At 35.2% G+C, this 22,167-nt stretch overlaps 1 long non-coding RNA gene across 2 annotated transcripts in view; it reads right to left on the bottom strand.

Annotated features, from left to right (window-relative positions):
• LOC123789047 (uncharacterized) overlaps positions 1-22,167 on the bottom strand; it is a 450,578-nt gene that overhangs the window by 122,683 nt on the left and 305,728 nt on the right. The window lies entirely within an intron of this gene.

A 22,167-nucleotide genomic window follows, 5' to 3' on the forward strand; every position in this document is an offset into this window, starting at 1 on the left:
CTATCTAATAGGTATCACAAACTAAAATGTCCAAAACAGAAAATAAGTTTTATTCCTCTCTGAATCCTCCTCCTACATATAAATGGTCTCATCATCACCCAGTTTCTCAAGCCAAAAATCCTAGGAGTCATTCTCTTTCCCTCCCATATCTTATCATCAGAAGAGCTTCACAGCTCAACTGAATATGTACATGGATTTATCCTTTTCTCTCCATCATCCTTGCCATTATTCTGGTCCAAGCCTCATCATCTCTTGATGAGAGTTCTAGTAACTTTTTGTATCATTTCAACTTTGTTCTTCTCTTGAGAGCCAGACTGATCTCGAAAACGTCACTCAGACCCTCAATCTCCTTCAAACCCATCAATTGTTCCCATTGCATGTAGAATGAAATCTTGTCTAATAACATCAAAACTGAGGTTACCTTGGCCTATAGGCCATGCATGATCCAGCTCCTGCCACTTCTTCAATGTCATCACTCCCACTTCCAAGCATAACGGTCTCTTTTCTGTTCCCTAAGACAAGCTCTTATGTGCCCTAGAGCCTTTGTAATTCACTACTCTGTGTGTGCCTAGCTTCTTAGCAAGCCAAAACGGCACTTCACCAGAGACACTTCTCATCATATTGTCAAAAGTGGCAAGAACTCAGTTCTCTGCTTTGTGTCACTTCACCTTCTCTGCATTGCACTATTTTTCACAAATCATATCATTAAGTAGTTAATGTATTTATTTTACTAGTTTATTGACTCCCTTCTCCTTGCTGTATGCTCCATAAGGCAAGGACCTTATCTGTGCCATTACCATCATATCTCTGCCACTTAATTTACTGAACAGAATGGATGAATGAATCACTAGATGTAGCAGTTTGATGTATATTTAGTTATGCTTAAAATTATTTGTCAAATTATATAATGCCTTTCACAGTTCGCATAATATGGCTTCAGTCATCTTAAACTACACTTGCTACTACTAATATTTCTACTTTTGTTATCACTACTACTACTGTTGCCTTTTAAACATTCCATAATAAAATAACTGATCTCTCCTAACATATTTAGAAACAAGAACCTATTGCTTCAACTGGGCAGAACTGGTAAGAATTACCAGAGGCTGTTGGCCATATCTGCTACTATCACTTCAGGACTCTGCCAGGAGCATTTTAGAAGCTAGCGATGATGATTGCCTTGAAGATTCAATCATTTGGAAAGTTGAGATAACCTACATTCACTTGGAAGAAATGTATAGCTCCTATACATGAATTGGTAACTTCTCTGGAGTGTGAACTTTGTCTGTAACCATGCAGATCTAAATTTTATGCTCAAGGCTCCAATAAAACAGATAATTCAGATATCCTTTGCATTTCTATGGTGCTGGGCTATGAAGCATGATATTGCATGAGACTAGTATCACCCAGAATTATCACTTGTCCTGAGGCCTGGAAAGATCTAATGGAATTTAATTTTTTTCTACAAGCATTATTGGCTCAAGCATATGGCATTCATCTGGAAGTGAATCTCTGAAAACCTAGAAATAGCTGTTTTGACATTTTTTCCTCCTGTTTTGTATCATTGTGAATATTGTGAATATTTGTAGAAATTACTCAAAATTATACCCATGGTGGTTGAAACTTTGCATTAGACTTTTCCAACATGTAAACTTTCTTCAAATATATGCACAGAAAGAAAATTCAAGGGAGTCTTTCTCCCAGGAAGCTTTCTTAGAAAATCATTTTAAGTTAACCAATGGAATGCTTGTATTCTCTCTTATTAAAAGTCCTCAGAATTAATTTTCACAGACATTTTTCACCTTTACACCTTTTGCTGAAACTTTGTTCAAGCCTGATAAATATGTTAAATAGTTCAAACTAGCTGATACTATTAGCATGGAAACTGATATCCATCAGCCCTAGCTTCTACATTTGCTATGTGCTATATGTCTTTGGCCAAGTTTTTTAAACCTTGTTATGGGTCTATTATTCCCACTGTAAAGTAAGAATACTAACAATTTCTATGGTATATGATTCTCCAGGATTAAATGAGATAAAGAAGTAAAGTCTTTAATCAGGGCTTTGGCACCGTTACCCAATATATTGTAATTATATCACTAGCTACATTGATGACTATTCTTCTATCTAGTTAATTCTTTGTGTCTAACACATTTGTTTGGCTGTAAATTGATTGTATACTTGTGTAGAAAGCTTGTTGTGTTTTCTTTTTAATTTTTTTTAATTTAAATTCAATTTAATTAACATATACTGTATTATGAGTTTCAGGTGTAGAATTTAGTGATTCATCATTTACATAACACCTGGTGCTCATTACATCAAGTGCCCTCCTTAATGGCTATCACCCAATAACCCCTTCCTCCTCCCACCTCCCCTCCAGCAACCATGTTTGTTTCCTAGATTAAGAGGCTCTTATGATTTGCCTCCCTCTCTGTTTTCGTCTTATTTTTCCTTTCCTTTCCCTATGCTCATCTGTTCTGTTGCTTAAATGCTGTAACTATTCATTTTACTCATTTTTCTCTATTTTTCTTAATTATTTTACACTTAACCTCTTAAACAGATAAAATATAATTATATGGGCTTTATATATTTTGAATGTCTTTATTATTCTGGGCCAAATTTTTAAGATAACTTTCAGTACCACTTCATTGGGTACAGTTGTGTAACAGGGACCATTCTTCCTTTTTGCTCGTGTTTTGGTCCTATAAAGTACTTCTGCCTATAAGGAGAATGGACTTCTCACACCTTTTTCCCACTTAAAGAAGTATTACAGAGACTTCTTTCAACCCTATAAGCAATCCCTTATTAACTCCCCACCAGAAGAGGTCTGGTGATATAATTGGTTAGAACCTGAGATTGTCATTGTGCTTCTCAAATGATAGTGTTACTGTGCCTTGAAAGGCAACCACGTGGGAGCATCTCTTCCCCTTCACCTCATTGTCTGCCAAGAGCATTTAGACCTTCTTTTGTTACACCATTTATCTTGCTTTTGCATCTCCCTTGTGGGAAGCAAACATGAAAGTGTTTCCCACTGAGGCAAAGATGCTCATACAGGCCCCGTCTCTGTTCTAATGTCTCTCTCTGTGGATGGGTGGGTACTTCCAGCTCCATGGGGCTGATTGGGCAAGGAGATTTAGAGTCTGTCTGAAAGACCCAGGTGTTCTAAATCCAGGGAGTAGTGAGCAGGAAGCTTTTCAGTCTAGCTTATCAGAGAAACTCTGCTTTCAGAAAGTTCTAGCTTGCCTTGGAATTAAGAAATGTATTTGGCTATTGTTTCCTGTGTGGGGCACAGCTTCAAAGGATATTCACAAAGAGAGAAAGAGTGAACAAAAGCTTTAAGTCATCTGTAATCCCTAGTGTTATGTTCCTTCTTTTAGAACAATTCCAAGAACGTTTTCATACATGCAACATAAAGAGTTATAAAAAGGACAATCCATTTATATTCATAGATTTTCACTAAATATTTTGGTTTTTCGCTATTCATTTTTCTCCTTCAATTCCAGCTAGAAAAGGTTTTCAGAGTCAAAATTTTGTTTAAAAAAAGACTTCTAACAGTGAAATAAACACTAGTTTCTAAATATAACTTTTATGCTCCACAGCAAAAGGCAGCCATAATCTCAAGAACCCAGCCATGTAACCTGACCACTATTTAATGTCACAGGGACTAGTAGGCTCTATTTATATAAATTGGCAGACATTGAAATAGTTTCAAATATATTTCTAAAACCCCACATCATGCTGCACTTGTGTGCTATAACTTTACAATCTCATAAAGAAAAAGAAAATTGATTTTAATTTCAAAATTAAAACTTAGAAGAAAACAACAAACTAAGTAACAATAACAAAAATGTTTGAGTTGGTGTTCCCAGAACTGTTAGAGACACACTACTATAAAAGCTTATTTTTTTTTAAAGATTTTATTTATTGCTTTGAGAAAGAGAGAGAGGAAAAGAGCATGAGTGGGGACAGAGGGCAGAGGAAGAGGGAGAAGCAGACTCCAGTCCGAGCAGGGAGGCCCATCCTAGGACCTGAGATCATGACTTAAGCCAGAGACATGTGCTTCACTGACTGAACCACCCAGGTGCCCCCAAAATGCTTATTTTTTGTATAAATTGTTGGAGAACAAATTACCATTTCAGTGAAATCTAATGATGAAGTGTTTAACAGAAAGGCACAGGCTCTGGAGTGAAACACAACTGGGTTTGAGTCCTTAGCTGGGTGGACTCAGATTTTTATAGGCTTAAGTTTCCAGCTGAGTAGAAAAGGAGTAAAAACTCCTTCCCCATAGGGTCATGGTAAGTATCAGTGATACAGCTGTCAAGCACATAGAACAGTGCCTGGCATACAGCAACAGCTGAAAAATGGCAGTGATTCAATCCATTAGATTAAGTGCCTGCCTAGTCAGTACTAATCAATAAATAAATTCAGAAGTGGGATAGTACAAGAATATTTTTATTTTCACTTTAACACATATTTTATAGCTGGCTACAGGATATTTTAAAAAATATTTCATTTTTATAAAAGAATATAGTAATAATGTAACTAGGTATTTATTTGGACATATAGGGATATTAAATGGAATTAACATCCTAATTTATTTCCCAACTTCTGTGTCTTCTTTCTTTCTCTGACTGACAGTTCTGCTGAATTAATCTTCCTAAAGAATAATTACCATTGTATTACTCTCTTGTTCAAAAATCTTCACAGATTCCCTATTGACCACTGAATAAAGTCCAAACTTCCTATTGTGCTTTTTAATACCCTCTGCAAATGTAATCCTAATCTATCCTTCAGACATTACCCCTTACTCCTTTCCTTTGTAAATTTTATGCTTCAGCCAAACTGAACTAGATTATAAATTCCTCAAAGTCAGAGATCTTCATTTCTTCATCTTTGCAACCCTATCTAACATCGACTACCCTGCAATGTGTATGTGTCCTTCCCAGTCAATACTAATATGGCATTTTCTAGGTTTGTTGAATTTATTCTTAACTCTTCCAAAATTTACACTGTGATTTGTCATCATTCTGAATGACATTTTGGTCTTCTGAAATGTTAGTGATTCCCAAACACCTCTAGTATACATCATTTCAACCACATCATCAAATCATTAATTATAAAACTAAGATGATCCCAGATGAAACATTATGATATCACTTCCAGCATAATGTTGATGCCTTCTTCATTTGGGATCTACCTAATACAGACTTAACCCATGCTTTGCCCACCTGAAGATATGACTATCCTTTGACAGTCATCTAAAATCTTTTGCTTACTTCAGAGTGACAGAAGAGACATTCGGATGTTATTTTTTTAATTATTTTTTAAAGATTTCATTTATTTATTTGAGAGAGTGCGCAAGTGCACGCGCATGAGTGGGGGGAGGAGCAGAGAGAGAGGGAGAAGCAGACTTCCTGCTGAGCAGGGAGTTGGATGTGGGGCTCTATCCAAGGACCCTGGGAGCATGACCTGAGCTGCTGAAGGTAGATGCTTAACCAACTGAGTCACCCAGATGCCCCTCTTTTTAAAAATTATTTTTAGATGTTATTTTTTGAATAAAGAAATGATCTGAAGGCCTCAACTAAGTGATGGATACAGGCTATCTATTTTTTCTCACTAGTCTATAGTATGCCACTCTTGCAAAGAAAGAATACAGTCAATATAAATATTGTTTTAAAGGCCAAAATGTTTTCCAGCCAGTACACTGTGATTCTTCATATGACTACACATTGATTTTTCATAGACTTGCTATAGCTTCTTACCAGGAATGGAATGTCTATAATTGTTCTCTTTTTTTCTTTAAAATACTGAGAGCTACCATTTTCTTTCTATTGCTCAAGCACTCATATTGCAAGTAGCATCTAACAAATATTATTTAGTATCTCATATGCATAGAACACCTTGTTAGTACTACAACAAATAGTTAAAACAATAATTCACAAGAAATGTATCTATACTTGCTGCCTACACTCCTTATGACCATTCTCTTCTTCACTCCCTATAAATGGGCCTTGGTCCTAAGCACTCTGCTGAAATCACTCTTGTCAAAGTCAATCACCTCTCTTTCACAAAATCTAACACTCATATCCCTCTTCTCATCTCAGCAGCATTTGCTACAACATAGTCAAGAGTCTTCTGACTTCCCCTGTGCCCACCATATACCTTTCTCCAAACATTTCCCTAGTTTTTCTACAGCACTGCAAATATCACCACCCTATTATTCAAGCCAAAAAGTTAGAAGTCATCCTTATTTTTTTTCTGTCCTTCACTTGCTGCATTCAAACTAATAGAACCAAGTTGTATTAGTCTTCCTACCAAATATAATCTGAGTCTATTTCCCCTCATCTCCACTGCAACCATATCAATGACAGATTCATTTAAAGCACACTCATTCTTTGAACTACTATGACAAAATCCTTCTAATTGGTCACCTGCCTCCATGTCTCAACCCTCTCATATGCATTCTGAAGGTAATCAAAACTTCTTACTTCCCACATTAAAATCCTCTAGAAATTTTCTACTGGATGTAAAATTGCACCCCTAATCCTTACCATAGTCTTTGTAGAAGGCCTCCATGAGGTCCTGCCAACACTCTAGTACCTATTCTCCTACTAACAAGTTCCTTAAATAAACCAACCTTCTTCACAGTACAGGGCCTTTGACTTGCTTCTGCTTCCTCAGAGGATCTTTCCCTGACCATCCAATATTAAAGAGAATTCTTAGTCCTTTGTTGTTATATCACCCATTTCATCGGCTCCATAACATTTAATACAGCAACGAAAGGGGTCATAATCTTGATCACTTACTTATCTGCTTCTTCATGTTTTGCATAAATTGTCTAAATTAGAAGTTATCTAGGGGCCAGGAACTGTCTTCTTGTTTACTGGCCTAGAATACAGGTTGACAAACTATTGCTATTGAATCAACCCAGCCCATTGCCATTTTTGTAAACAAAGTTTGATTGGAACACAGACACACCCATTCATTTAAGAATTGCCTATGGCTGCTTTCATACTATAAGGATAGAGTCCAGTAATTGCAACAGAGACTATATGAACCTCAACCAAAATTATTTACTGTGTAGCCATTTACAGAAAATGTTTGCTAACCCCTATACTAGAATTATGGAAAGCCAAGACAGTTGGATCCATTACAAAAAAAACCAAAAAACAAAAAACAAAACTTATCAGTTATCTAGTCAAGGATATAACAAATTTTGCAACCTGAATTAGGGTATTTGCAGTAGACTATGAAAGAAGTAAAGAAATCATCCAAAAATAGCATATGTAGAATTTGGCAGCTGCCTGGATGTGAGGAATGAAGGAAAAGAATGACATGACTTCAGGGTTTTATGTCTGGGTACCTTCGAGAATGTTGGTAACACCAATGAAAACCAGGATATAAGGAGAAGGATGTGATCTGGAATGAGGACAATGAATATGATATTGGACGTGTTAAACACACGGTGCCAGTAGAACCTTGTAAGAGAGATAGTAAGTGACAGTTAGTGGTCTAAAGCTCAGAAGAGTGACTGAGATGAGAGAACTGTATTTCAGACTCATATATACCTGAGCAATAACAATATTTAAAATTCTGCACCTAGATAAAGATTTGGGGAGAGAATCTTTTTAAGCAAGAAAGAACTGAAGGACAGGACTTTAAGAAATGTATAGATTTAAGGGTGAGAGAAGAAACAAAAGAGAAAAAATAATCATCTAAGAAGGAAAATTACAACAGTTTTCAGAAGAAATAGTTTTTGAGTCTTAACTGCTGAAAAAAAGTTAAAAATGTAAAGGAAAACGAAAAAATGGAAAAAAGTGTTGCACATTTATAACACAAAATGATTCATATACTTCATACACATGTATAAATAAAGTTATATACATACACACATATAGAATTCTTATAAATTAAAAACCATAATTCAAACACCTTATATTTGTAAGGATAAAGGCATAACTGCTATACCAGTTGATCAAATGGCAGAGACTTAAAGAATACAGAAATTAATTTCTCCCTCATACTGCAATCTGAGCACGAGCATATCAGGGCTGACATGGCAACTCAATGGTATGGTGGTAAGCACCAGGCTCCTTCTACCTTGTAGTTCTATTATTCTTAATATGCATCTTCCATTTTGTGGGCTACAGTGGCTGCTCCAGTTTCTGTCATCACGTCCTTATTCCAGCTGACAAGGAGGAGGGAAAAGAGAGTAGACAGCATCCCTCTCTCTTTCTCTTCATGGACCCAGACGTCACACATATCAATACTGCTCATCTCACACTAGCCAGAAAGCAGTCACAGGACCACTCCAGCTGCCAAGAAGCCTGGAATTTGTTTTTTTTCTCAATAACTATGCATCCAGATAAAATGCCTGGGCTTATTCCCAACCAAAAGAAAGAGAGAGAAAGAGAGAAGATACTAGTAATAGCTGGCAGTTTCTGTCAAACAGTGCCCCAAATGAAAAAAAAAAAAAAGAACACAGAATATGAGAAAAATCAGAAAGAATATAAATGGTCATTAATGATAATCAAAGAAATAAAAATTTTAAGACACCAGACAATTCAATGACATTAACAATTACAAAAATGCTAATATAGTATTTGCAGGTAAACAGGCCTAACCATCCATCCCTATGCCTCAACCCAGTCCAGGCCACTTCACTCTCACACCTGGACTAATGCAATTGCCTCCTAACCTGTCTCCTTGCTTCAAATCTTGTCATTCTCAACCAATCCTCCAAACTTAAGCGATCTTTAAGAAAACCCAAATCTTCATCGGCTTACTTTTTCTATAGGGAAAAAAAAAAAAAATCCAGGATCTGACATGGTATAGGTCTTACAGATCTCCACCTTTAGCATATATGCCAGCCATTAGGAAATGCTGACAGTTCTCCTAATGGACCTTAATAGTCCACACTTTTGCTGATTCTGCTCGCTCAGCCTGGAATGCTTTCCCCTGGTCTCCCTGGCAAATGCCTACTCATCTTTGGACTCAGCTCAAATGTACACTTCTTCTGTAAATTTTTATCTCTTTTTACCACCTATGGAATTGATTTCCTCAGCTGTGCCTCTAATGCATCCTTACGTATTTGTATTACTTTATTACATCTTTTTGTCTACTTGACTCATTAAAAAATTAAGCTTTTTAAAACACAGGATTGCATCATCTCCTTCTTTTATCTCCTTTCAATACCTTAGTGCCTGCCACACAATAAACCTTCACTAAATGTTATTGGTGAAGCTACCAGCTCTCTAGTAACATCCCTCTAATAACAATTTCTCCTAAAATCCTGGATTCAAGTAAAAAGAATCAATCTTACCTGGAGGCTCACAGGAAATTTTATGAGACATGGATGTCCCCATACCTTGACATCTGAACACTGTCCTGGCCTAACCTTTCATAGGAAAAAGCAAAACAAAAACACAACACCTTTCCTTCTTTACGTTTTAAAAAGCCTTCCTTACAATATCTTTCAGTCTGTTCTCAAATTAAGAGACGTTTCAGGTGTGTGTATTTCCAGAATCTGGGAGGATCCTTTGATATTCAAAATAAACCATGGATAGACTCCTCCATGATCTAGGCTATTTATCAATCATACGAAGAACTTATATTAATTTTCCATCTGTGGTCCTTCCCAATCTGTAGTCTCTTTGAGGGAGGAAACACAGGAAAGTTAAAAGTGACTAAGTAAGAAAATTCCCAAAACTAAGAAGATATTTTTTTTAATGGCAATGAAATTAAAACCAGGACGGCCATCAGACAATTAGCTAACCAGTTATAGTTCTTTCCCAAGGATGTAATATCAGATGCTTAGTATTGAATCTGGGATAAGAAGATTCAGAATTCCTCAGAAATTTTTCTGCCACTTTTGAGTTCCCTCTGATTTTATTCGTATATTCAGCTTCCACATGATTAATATAGGTCTCTATACCATTAGGCCTCTGGAACACCATAACTTGTTAATGCTTCTCAATAGACTAAAGAATGATCAATGAATTTGCATGACAGGGCACAGGGTAAGAAGGAGGGCATGTCAAGAGCATTTGACTAAGATCTCTAGCATCTTTTCCAACTCCAAGCAAATTCAATTAGAGGAATTCTATTACATTTTATTATCTCGTTATTCATCTGTTCACTTTTTTAAAAAGTAATAAATTGTTTCTTCATAAAGGCATTAGCTTTCTTTAAATTAAAAAAAAGTGTATCTTTCTGTATATTTCAGAATTATAGTTTTCTTTATGGTGACTTATAAGCATCACACAGGATTATAAACTAAAAAAAGATTATCCCTCAGAAGAGAAGCATGATCTGAACATTTACTTTTGTGTTTGTCAATATTTGCTCCGGCCCAAGGCATTCTTAAGTGACTAGCCGGAGACCATTCCTATTCTTTTTTTCTTTTGTTTGCTTTTTCCTTTGAATATTCTCCAACTGAAGTTGAGAGAAGCATCTTTCCTCTCTAGATACAAAGCTATATAAGGTAAGTCTGGGGTTCCTGGAGGGCAAAACCTTTACTTTATGTCAGACACTGATTTAAAAATGAAAACAAATGGTGCCTGGGTGGTTCGGTCAACTGAGCCACCGACTCTTGATTTTGGTTCAGGTCAGGATCTCAGATCAAGCCCCAAATGAGGCTCTGCACTCAGGGCAGTCCGCTTGTCCCTCCTCCTTCCCTTCTGCCACTCACTTGCTGTCTTTGTCTTCCTCTCTCTAAAATAAATAAATAAATAAAATCTTTAAAAAAAAAAAAGAGGGAAAGAACTAGGGCTGGGAGTGGCAGACAGGAAGGGAGAAAGAGCATGAGAGCACAAATCCTGAAATACACAAATTCCTGGTTCCCAACCTCCCCTATGGCTACTTCCTTCTTGCCCTCTTTATAATTCTATCATATGAACCAATCTTGCCCCATTTCACCAAACCCACTTTGAGTTTAGTTTCTATTCCTTGCTTGAGAAACTTGAGAGAGTACTGACTAATAAGTACTCATCAGTCTTTGATCATGATCATAAAAATTAAAATTTGGTTTCCCTCTCAGAATATATGGATACAAAAGTATTAATTCAGAAATGAATGAAGAATACCCTTTATTTTATGAATTCAAAATACGTCAGCTACTTCTCTGCCTACTGCTTTGAGAATAATTATGGAGGAAATAAAATTGGGGGAAAAATGAACGACTACCTTCCTTCCACAATCTTAAAGGAAAGTGTTAACATTTCCCATGTCCTTATTTAAAATGAAAGCTTATAAAATGTCTAACTCCTGCTATTTTGCTTTCTGGTGGGAGATGGAACACAGCTATATATGCAGAAGCTGTGAGGAGGACATTCATGTCTTTGCTTAATTAATGTGCAGCTTTGCTGGACTTTTGTCCAATCCCTAACAATGCCGACAGTGATAAGGGACCATTAAAGTCTAATGAGCTTGGAAAAATTGGAAATCTGAATCTCCTGTAGAATGTTAAAGCCAATCTACTTGTGTGGGGGGAGAAAAAATCTTAAGACATTCATTCTATTCATTAACAATGTCTTTTTGAGTTAGTAAACAAATGTTCTTATCATTTAAAGTTCTATTATGTAAGTGTATCTTTCATTTTTTAAGCTGCAAATTGTGTTGACTAATTACATCAGGGAGGACCAAGTAAATTAATCCTTCTTTTCATCAGAAAGCAAAACTGAGTGTATCTAAATCAAGTTTTTGTTTTAATAAGAGCTTCCTGGAAGAAATGTTGTCTGCTCTTAGCAATCTGATGTAAAACTAAAATGTACATATTTTTGTGCAATACAAACATAGATTATTGATGTTCAGTGCTAGTCCATTATTAATTTGCAACATGTTTCACAACCATTACTTTTAGTTGGAAAATTATAAAGGATGTTTAATAAATTTCCCAATTCTTCTTTATCCTTGACATTAGCCATCATAACTTGCATTCATTTATTCTCCAATTAATATGCAGGTACACACACACATGTGCATATTACATTAGAACTTTAATACTACAAGTACATGAGTACGTTAGTAAACAAGACAGATACTTTGACTACCTCTACCCCATATAGGAAAGCCTTTATGGAAAGTCTTCTTGTAAAATGCTTTTCAGTAATATGGATTCATGCCATAAGTAATATGGTGTGTTACTATGATATACTCTGCATTCTAAGCCTCCTTGAATGGATCAAGAAAATACCATTGCTATGCTGAAGTTCATGCTATAATGAACTGTTATAATGAAACTCCTTTCTGTTTCCAGAAGATAAATTACATTCAGATTGGAGAAAAATGCTTTCCTGTAAATGACCAAGGAAAACACTGTAAATTCACCAGCACTTCTGCATTCTGAGGTATTTTCCTCAGGAGTCGATATGCAAATCACTAAGGTCTACATATTGTTTCCATTCACACAAAGGACAGTGACAATACAAATTAGCCATTTTGATCATCGGTAAAATCAATAAAAGCACACTTACTGCCTGGATATTTATGTAAAAAGTTGTGTTGTTGTTTTTTTTTTTTTTCTTTCTGAATCATTTCCCCTGAGCTGTTTCTACTGACAGAGTATGTCTACTCACATTAGTGACAGGAAGCAATAATTAACTGTAAGTTGTCACTAGTGATTGGATGTTCCATGAAGTAAGGCACACTAAGTGGGACAGATGAAATCCAAGCTATCCTTCCCCACATCTGTTGAAACAGAATTAAGAAATAATCTTAGAAACATTCCTACTTCTCATTTCCAAAGCTTATGAGGATAAAAATGGTAATAACCCATATTTTATAGAATCTTTAAGGGAAACAAACTACTCTACTCTCAGAATATGTCTGAGATAAAGATAAATCTATGTAATTGTAATTAGGGTAAGATCTTAATAATTGGTAAATGTTACTCTGACTGTTAAGTGTGAACTGTTAGTGAATAAAAAAGAAATTATTTGGTTCCTAATTCATTCATTCAACAAATATTTAGAGGGTGCCTTCCATATATCACAAGTTTTTCAAATAACTGAGAAAATAAGGATGACTAAAATATAATTATTCTCCTTAAAGTAAATCTAGTCTAATGGAAAGTAAATGAGAAAATTGATGCTTAAAATATAGCATTATCAGGGTTATAGAAGCCAAAAGAAGGTTCTAGAAGAAAGATTAGCAGATGTGAGGAAAGGAGCCTCAGAAAAGCTTCAGGAGCATATAATGTTTTACCTGAGTCTTTTAGGATACTTGGCAGATATCTAAAAAACTAAGAATAGAGGAATTTACTGGAGTTAGGTGAAATGTGGCAGCTGATAGATAATTCCAGAAAAAGGCCATCAACAGCAAAGTCACACAGGTGTGAGGCCTTAACACCTGTGGGAAGAAGCAAGTAGTATTGTCTATCTGAAGAGAAGCATAAAGAAGGAATATTGTAGAAGGTGAGCCTAAAAGACAGAGACTAAGGTCAGATCATAAAAGACCTCAAATGTTTCCATGAGAAATTTGTATTTTATTCTGAAGATTTTTAAGGGGACATTAAAAAATTTTAAACATGGCTAGTTTTGTATTTTAGAAAGATCATTCTGCTATTAAGTTGGATGAGTAAGACTGGATACAGGAGACCATTTTGGAAGAGATGGAGCAGAAATGGAAGATACCCCTCTCATCTCAGTTAGAAAACTAGAAAGGTGGCTGTGCTTCTTCCTGAAAATGGAAACAAAGAGGAGTTTCCTTTTTCAAAGGTAAATGATAAAGGGAAGGCCATTTGGATAGTTCAATTTGGATATTCCAGTTTCAAAGGCATGCACAACATAGAAAGTGGGCAGTGAAATAGAAAGAGGACAGGAGCTTAGAAAAAATATGGATTAGAAAGAGACCATGGGCATCATGATCATATGCATATTGGTTTCATCAGTCCTGACAACTTCCCCTTTGATAGGCCCATGCTGCACTGGATGTTCTGTTACAGGATTGCCCACCTTCGCTGATGATAAGAATAGCCTCAAGTGTTCATTAAAATAAATTTTACAAAGAAAAGAAGATATTCCCAGCTTTCTTCCCAGACTGAGTGAATAAGAATCTCCAAGGAAAAGCTTGGCGACCTGTTTGTCTCATTTTGCTTTTAAAATAATATCCCTAAAGGATTCATACCAGCATGGAATTCTAGGATCTGCTAGACTAGAAGCAACATTTGTTAAGTATCTACTATGTGTTAACATTCCACTCTAGTTTCTATGCTTTACAATAACATAATACAACAGATATTATTATCCCCATTTTAACATGAGGAAACTGACGTTTATGGTCCTGTTCAAGGTCTCAAAGCTGATGAGTGGAAAGAGCAACTTCTACTAACTCCAGTGTCTGCACTCTTCACATTAAAATATATCTTGCCCTGCTTTGTTTTGAAGAATTCCCAGCATTATATGAAAGGTATTTTCTTTTAGTAAAGAAACTATTATAGAAAAAATGAAGAAACTGCCAAAAAAATTATTTTTTTATTTTATTTTTCTATACAATTATCTTTATGTGTCTCACACCAGACCACTTTCAGTGTTGCAATTCCCAAACATATTTCCCTTCCTTCCATCAACATTGCTTTGCTAAGCAACCGTAAGTGCTGAGATGCTTAGCCTCACACCCTTTAAACATTTTCTCTATTACTTTTGTCTTTTCTTCCTCATCTCTTTTCTCTTCATTCTCTTGTCAGAAGACAGAAGCTACTACCCACTAAATTCTAGCCACCTTTGAGCCAAAAATGACTGAACAAAATGGGGATAAGTAGAAGGCTATTCAAGTGGGAATGGCAGGTGAGAGAAATAGCAGTGATATCCAATATAAATAGAATATAAGAGAAAGTATAAAATACCTGATTAAGTTATATTTCAATGTTAATAATTTTTTGCTACATTAGTCTTCTGTTCAGCAAGTACAAACACAATTTCCTCACTACAGGTGCCCTGTTAACAATTAGACTATTCTGACAATTAATGATCTTAGGATCCTCATCCAAAATCATGTGCCCTGCAGGTCCTTATGGTGCTAACAATTGGAAAGGTTAAGTCATTTTTTAGCTTGCTCTTCTTCCTGAGATTTACAATGCAGCAACCTTTTCTGTATATGACCATCAATCCACCAATACTTATTAAAGGCCCACAGGGTGCAGCATCATACAGAATCCCATGCCGTGGTAGATTCAAAAAAGCAAAGATAATATCTGATAGGTTTAAAAATAGATGAGACAGGACTCATCCAAGCAGGGGTACTGGAAGCACCAGGAGGCTCAAGAAATTGGTGAAGACAAAGTTAAATAAGCATTCTCATATCCACGTAGAGACAGACAAAGGGCATCATAAATGGACATCAAAGGCCAAGGAGTGGAACATCTTGTAGTCCAGGGCAGTAACAAAGTACTTACATAGGAATAGAAACATGTCAAAAGATCAGAAGAGTCAGCTTGAAAGTGTTTTCCACTAATTAAAGTTGGGACAATCTAAGCATCAAAATAATCACCTTAACAAATTAAAAAATGGATTAAATAAGAATCCAGGAGTATATGCTGATACTAATCAATTAAACAATATGAAAGAAAGCCCCTTCTTATAGTAGAATGCCAGCCATTAAATGTAGAAGGAATGATAGAATCAGAAAAATCATCATTTGGCAACCAATGACACAATAATTGAGTCAGGCAAAAATCAATGGATACTAAAACTAGGGGGTGAAAATTTAATAAGGAACAGGATATTTACATAGCCTCAAAGTATCTTGCACAGATATTTATTAATTACAAACTGAAAAACAGTAACTTGAAATGTTCTTTATTATATTATCATTAATAAAAATGATTCTATTCTAATTTTATGTCACTGTTCTATTGGAAAAAAATTTTAATTAGTTTGTGTTTGAACTAAAAATTAAATTGAAGCCAATTTTTCTGATATCAATTTATTCTGTTGTCTTCCCTCTCTTACTTCTCTAAGTATTGCAGGGAAAAATTCTAGGTAAGTGATTGTTCTAATCAGCTGTATTTTTATTGATCAAGATTTTACTGAATTTATTGTCTCTAATTTCAGTGAATTCATAAAAATGATCCAGCCTTTTTTTTACTTAATAGTTAGGGTGCACCCTCTCTCATAACAGATCTCTTAGAGGTGTATAAGGAAAACAGCACCTGGAAATCATGATGTCAGAGCTCTGGAGAAACAGCCTAGGTGAGAGAGATGAGAAAATTACTCACAACCCCATATGCAACAATACTGGATACAGTACCCACATTAGCCTGAGTTTAACAGAGTTGGAGGGATTAGTGCTCAAGGAAATGAAAGAAACAGATCTAGCATTTGCATGAAAAGGCCATTCAATTATAGGGCACCTCAGAAGGATTATTTTCATTCTAGCCTTGGTGTTCTTAAAAGAAAACACTTCTCTCAAGTACTGTATGGTATAGCTATGGGGGGCTTCCAAACCATGGTATTATGTTTGTCTGTCCCAAGTGAAATCCAAGGATTACAAATTCTATAAGATGCTAATGCATATTCCAAAAAAGGTGGTATGTACAGTCAAATAAGATTGGAAAAGATTTGGGTTAAAGTAGGTTAATTATTTTTTTTTTTTACTGCACAAATATTTTCAGAAAGCTCTTTATTATTTGTCAATGTAAAATGTAAATTTTCAGAGGCTGTGTGATATCATATGCTTTCAAAATTATTTGATCATGAAGTTAACCTTCTTTCCTGCAGAGCCTCTTACAGACCTTGTGTTCCAATAAGTAAGAAAGAAACAGAAAATACCAAGGAAATTTGTCCTTTACATCAAAGAGAGAAAAGTTCAACTTCCCTGACAACAACTGAGAACAACTGTTGAGAATAAATTCAACAAAGAAATTGTAACTGATGTATGGAGAACACTTTTAGAAAAGTTCTATGAGACTGTATTTAAAATAATTTGCTCCATCTAGCATCTGATCTTGGTTTCTCCAATAAAATGAAGCAGGGCTCCTTGGAAAACTGGCTAATTCTAGAGCTGGGGCAGGAAAAAAAAAAAAAACAAGATGACCCTGGATCATTATGTAATGACAGAAAATTAAAAAGTGCTAAAAAACTTAAAACACAACAATGGATGCATGTCAAAAGGAATATAAGGCCAACTGAAAGAGGTCCCCATGGCCAAAGCCAGAACAATTTGAGCAACAAAATGAATCAGTTAGCATTGGATTATAACCCAAAATATAAAATAAACACACATGAGTTCATATTAATATAATAGACAACTGAAGAAATAAATAAATGGAAAAGACAGATCTTTCTTACAGAATTCCAAATGATACTTCCTACCCAGAAAGTGGAGCCAAACTCTCCCTCAATCTACTCCCTGCCCTCCTGTGTGGGCTACACTTAGTAACTTCCTTCAAAAGAATAGAGGAGGAAAAAGTAATTAATTTACTGTAGAGAAACTAGAAAAAAACAACCTGGGGTAGAAGATCATGGTTCACATCATCAGTGGTAAGTCAGCTTGAGAGTCTATTACCTGTATTGCTCGGGCTGCCACAACCAAATACCACAGACAGGGTCACTTAACAACAGAAATTCATCTTCTCAGAGTTCTAGGGGCTAGAAGTTTTGGTTTCTTCTGGGGCCTCCTTCCCTTGGTTTGCAGAAGGCTGACTTCTCAATGTGTCCTCAGTCTGTGTTGTCTGTGTCCTAATCTCCTCTTCTAATAAGGACACCAGTCATACTAGATTACAGCTCACCTATATATGAGCAATTATACTGTAATAGTACTAATTTTTTAAGGCAAAAGTAAACTGGAAGGGAGGAAGGAAGGAAGGAAGGAAGGAAGGAAGGAAGGAAGGAAGGAAGGAAGGAAGTTAGGAAGGAAAGAAGGAAGGAAAGGAGAAAAGAAGCAACAAATTACAAATGGGATAAACCAAGATCAGCCTGGACAAAACCATAACCCTAGAAACTGAATTCCTCATGAATGCCTTATGTCATAGAAAATCTTAGATAGGATTTAATAGTTCAAAGGCAAAAAGATAAAGCATAGAAAGTACTGGCAAGGAAATTGCAGACCCAAAGGAAGTAAATTAAGAACCACTGCAAATGAACAACCAAAAAATACCATTACATAGCCAATAAATCAGTTAAAACACATAAGGGGCAAATAAACTTAAGTAGCATTTGAATTAATGACTTGAAATAACCATGATAAATGTGGAAGAGGAAAAAAGTAATCAAACAATGATAGATTTTTGAAGGACAAAAACAATACAACATAAAGATAATAGTCGTTTGAAGTAGAAAACTCAACAAACTGAACAGAAAAAGGACTTAGAGATATGATACACAATATTTCCAGGAACTAAATCTGCAGAATTAATAAGAGCTGACAAAGAACAATCAATAGCAAAACATACTAGTTAAATAACTGAACTTTAAAGATAAGTAAGAACTCTCTAGGGTGTCCTAAAAGAATAAAACAGGGAGAAGAAGGCTGGCCAAAGAATGTTTCCTAAACATTCAATTCCAGAACACAATGGAGCCAAGTTTATATGTTCTGAAAAGAAAGACACAACAGTACTATATAGTATTATACTCAACCCAGCCGTCATTTAAGGCACTGATATAGTAAGATGGACAACAACACTCAGAAGAAAGGAATAGGAGGGGAAGCAAGTATAAAAGAATTTACCCTCCATCTTCCAATGGAGAACTATTGGTCTTTCCAGACCAAGTATCGATATGGAACTTAAAAGGCTCCATACACAAACAATGAATCATGGAACACTACATCAAAAGCTAATGATGTACTGTATGGTTCATAATAAAATATTTTTTAAATAAATAAATAAATAAATAATAAAAGGCTCCACACCTATATTTTTCCTATTTTCTTCTTTTTTTAATAATTGATAATCCTTTAGTAAAAAGAAACATTTATTTCAAGTTTAATAATTCCTTCAGTTCTACTGTTTCTTATTCTGTTAAATTCAAGTGGAATTAAACTTAATACTTTTTATTTTTAGAAAAGCAAGTTGTCTATCATTCAATTATTATAAATTTTATTTGGCTTCCTTTCTCTTTCCTTCTATGTATACACATAGAGATATATCTGGGGAAATGCTTCCCAAATGTAACACTGCTCATTTCAGGGTGATGAAATTTTGAATGAATTGCCTCTTCTTTCTGCTTTTCTATATTGTTGAATCTGTTTAAGGTGAGCATGTATCATTTTATGTAGAAAAAAGCTGTTATCTTTAAAAAATAAAGTTACAAGGAAGAAAAAAAGAATTATCGTTCTTTTCTACTTTTTTCATGGCCTCGAATGGAGAAAAAAAGCAGTGAAATGAGCAAAGGGAAAGGGAGTTTACAATCTGGTTTGAGATGAGAAAGCCAGTTTCTTCCAGAGGAAGGATTTGTTGATGAAAGCTGAGTGTCTCCATCTATGGAAGCCACACAATGAAGCACTCTCAGTGTAAATAAGTAACAGTTAAGGACACCATTTGGGCTTTTTATGCCAAAACCTAAAATCAACTTCCTAAGTGACTATGGATGAACTGAGAATGGAAGGTTCTATACTACTTAGAAATCATCAGGAAAAAGATTAAAATCAAAATAAAATGAAAGGTAAGCAATAATTGATAATGGGCAAGTTTAATGGCAAACAGTACTTAAAATTACCAAAAACCAGCACTTGAAATTTATTGCAAGGAGATTTGTAATTTTTATTAAGAATTCCAGTAAGCCCCACAGTTCTGGGCAATGTGAATCATTGGGAAGGAATCTGCTATTTTCAGGCCAAAATCTGATCTTTTAATGATGCAATAAGGTCAACAGATCATGAAGTTTCCATTAACTTACCTTATAATGACCCCTTCAATGACTTTGAAATGTATGAATTAGGCTCTGTCAAGGATTAGATGAAGATTATTACAGTTTTGACTGCTCCACTCTTTTATGAAGCATTTAAGGTATATTTGCACATTGCTTTCACCATTCTCATTTCTTCCTTTCTTCCCCAAAATCCATTTTTTCCTTGACAATCCCTCATAGAATGATTTGCATTCTTTTCACATACAGAAAGAAACATCAGTATCTGTCACTGAATAACCACAGGCAATGCATTCAAATAATTGCCTCGTTGAGAAAATCTCCTTTTAATAATCTAAGGATGACTATTATACTTCTCATCTAACAAAACTGAACTAAATCTTTGCTAATGGAAGGGTACTTTCAGTACCAAGACTAATTCATCCCAGATCAATTCCACTAGATATTCTGTGCAAAAATGATTTGATGGCAAATAGATCTAGGAAAAAAAATCATTTCATATATTTCCACTGTTGAGCCCCAAGGCACTACAGCATACAGCATGAGAAATTCTCAGGAAGGACATAGTCATGATTTTATTTGAGCCAGTGTTTCTCACACTTGTTTCACTGGGGAACTATTTCCCTGCTCCCACTCCCCACACCATTTTACCAGCAGAACACATTTGGAATTTCTTACTCTAGGTCTTTATTTTTCCATGTTATTATTTTTGTTATAATATATAGAATATATATATATATATATATATATATATATATATACACATAATGTTTCATTTTATTTTGATTTTAATCTTTTTCTACAACATATATTTTTACAACATATATTTTTGTTGTAATAATTTTTTTTTATCAGTCTGTATTTTATGTTCTTGATGAATGGTATAGATCTAATATTCTGCCCTTCAAAGGGAATCAATTGTCTTTGTTGCTGAGCTTTACGCATGTTCTTTGACTCATTATTAATAAAGAATTCTTGCTTAATCAGGCATATTCTTCCTTACTATTGACTGTATCTGAGCCAATGCTCTTCTCTTGTGCAAATTACCAAATAGCTTTTTTAGATTTATATGGTTGTGTCTATTTTTAGAGAGAAAACATTATTTGGATTGTAATGATCAAATCACAATCTTATCTAACCTCCAACTCTATATGAGATCTATCATTTTGTTTACACTTAACTCATTTCTACCATTTAAAAAAGTCTCTAAGTCACCATTAGCAATTTTGATTCAGTCAATTCATTCAGTCAACAAAAAATTAATAAGCTTCTAAAGTGTAGCAGATATTCCTTTACTACTCAGACATTTATGAAACATTTGCCATATTGCAACCACTGTGCAAGGTGCTGGGGATACTTTGGATCATAGAATAGATATTTAGGGATGAAGATCCTCATCTGGTATTTTAAGAAGTGAAACTTGGTGAAATCACCTAGAAAGGGACCATAATAAGAGAAGAAAATGGGACCAAGGACTCAGTCCTGAGAAAATCCAGGAAGTAGATTTTGGGTAGCAAAGAGAGAACCAGAAAATGAAGTCAGGAGGAATGGTCCATGAGGTAGGATGAAAAGAGAGTATATACCTGCAGGAAAAGAAAGATAACAATGTTTAAAAAGTACTAAAATTATATATTTTAATAAATATTGCTGAGAGATCATGATGAGGGCAGAAAAATTTCCATTTGGTTTGGCCACATGGAGGTCTTTGCTTATCATGACATAGACACATATCCGAAAAAGAAGTATGAATAGCTGACATGAAAAGAAGAGCAAGAAAACACTGCAATCAAGAGCAATACTATATATGAAGGTCTTACATGGGACAAGAAGAGGCAAAGGCACAAGAAATCCTGTATGGGTGAAACATGGGCACAAAAGAGTGACAGGGCAGGCAGCTAGAGAAGAAAAATGAAATTTTATTAGATACTGAGAATATAAATTTCAGAAGAGTACAGGCCTTGCTAGTATAAATGGCATTAACAAAGAATTAAAAATCATGACATAGAACTGGGGTGGTAGAGGAATTGGGTAGGCTATTCCATAGAAAAATTATGCATGTACAAAAGACCAGAGGTAAGGATCAGTATGCTACCCCTGGAACATTGAAATACTTAGGCAGGCTGGAGTAGAGGGTGTTCTAGAATGTATGGGAAAATAGGAATCAATCATTAGGAGCTATGTATGGCATGCTGAAATTTAGGCTTAATCCTATAGACAGTGGGAAGACGCTGAGGAATTCTAAGTAGACGAATGATATGATTTGTAATGATTCATGTTTTGAAAAAGTAGCTCTGGTAACAGTATGGGAAAGATTGGTGAAGATAAGACTTGAAGTAATGGGCCCAATGAGGGGACTACTGTAATA

Source organism: Ursus americanus, chromosome 3, assembly GCF_024610735.1.
Source record: "Ursus americanus isolate L20-20 chromosome 3, mUrsAme1.1.p, whole genome shotgun sequence".
NCBI lineage: Eukaryota > Metazoa > Chordata > Mammalia > Carnivora > Ursidae > Ursus > Ursus americanus.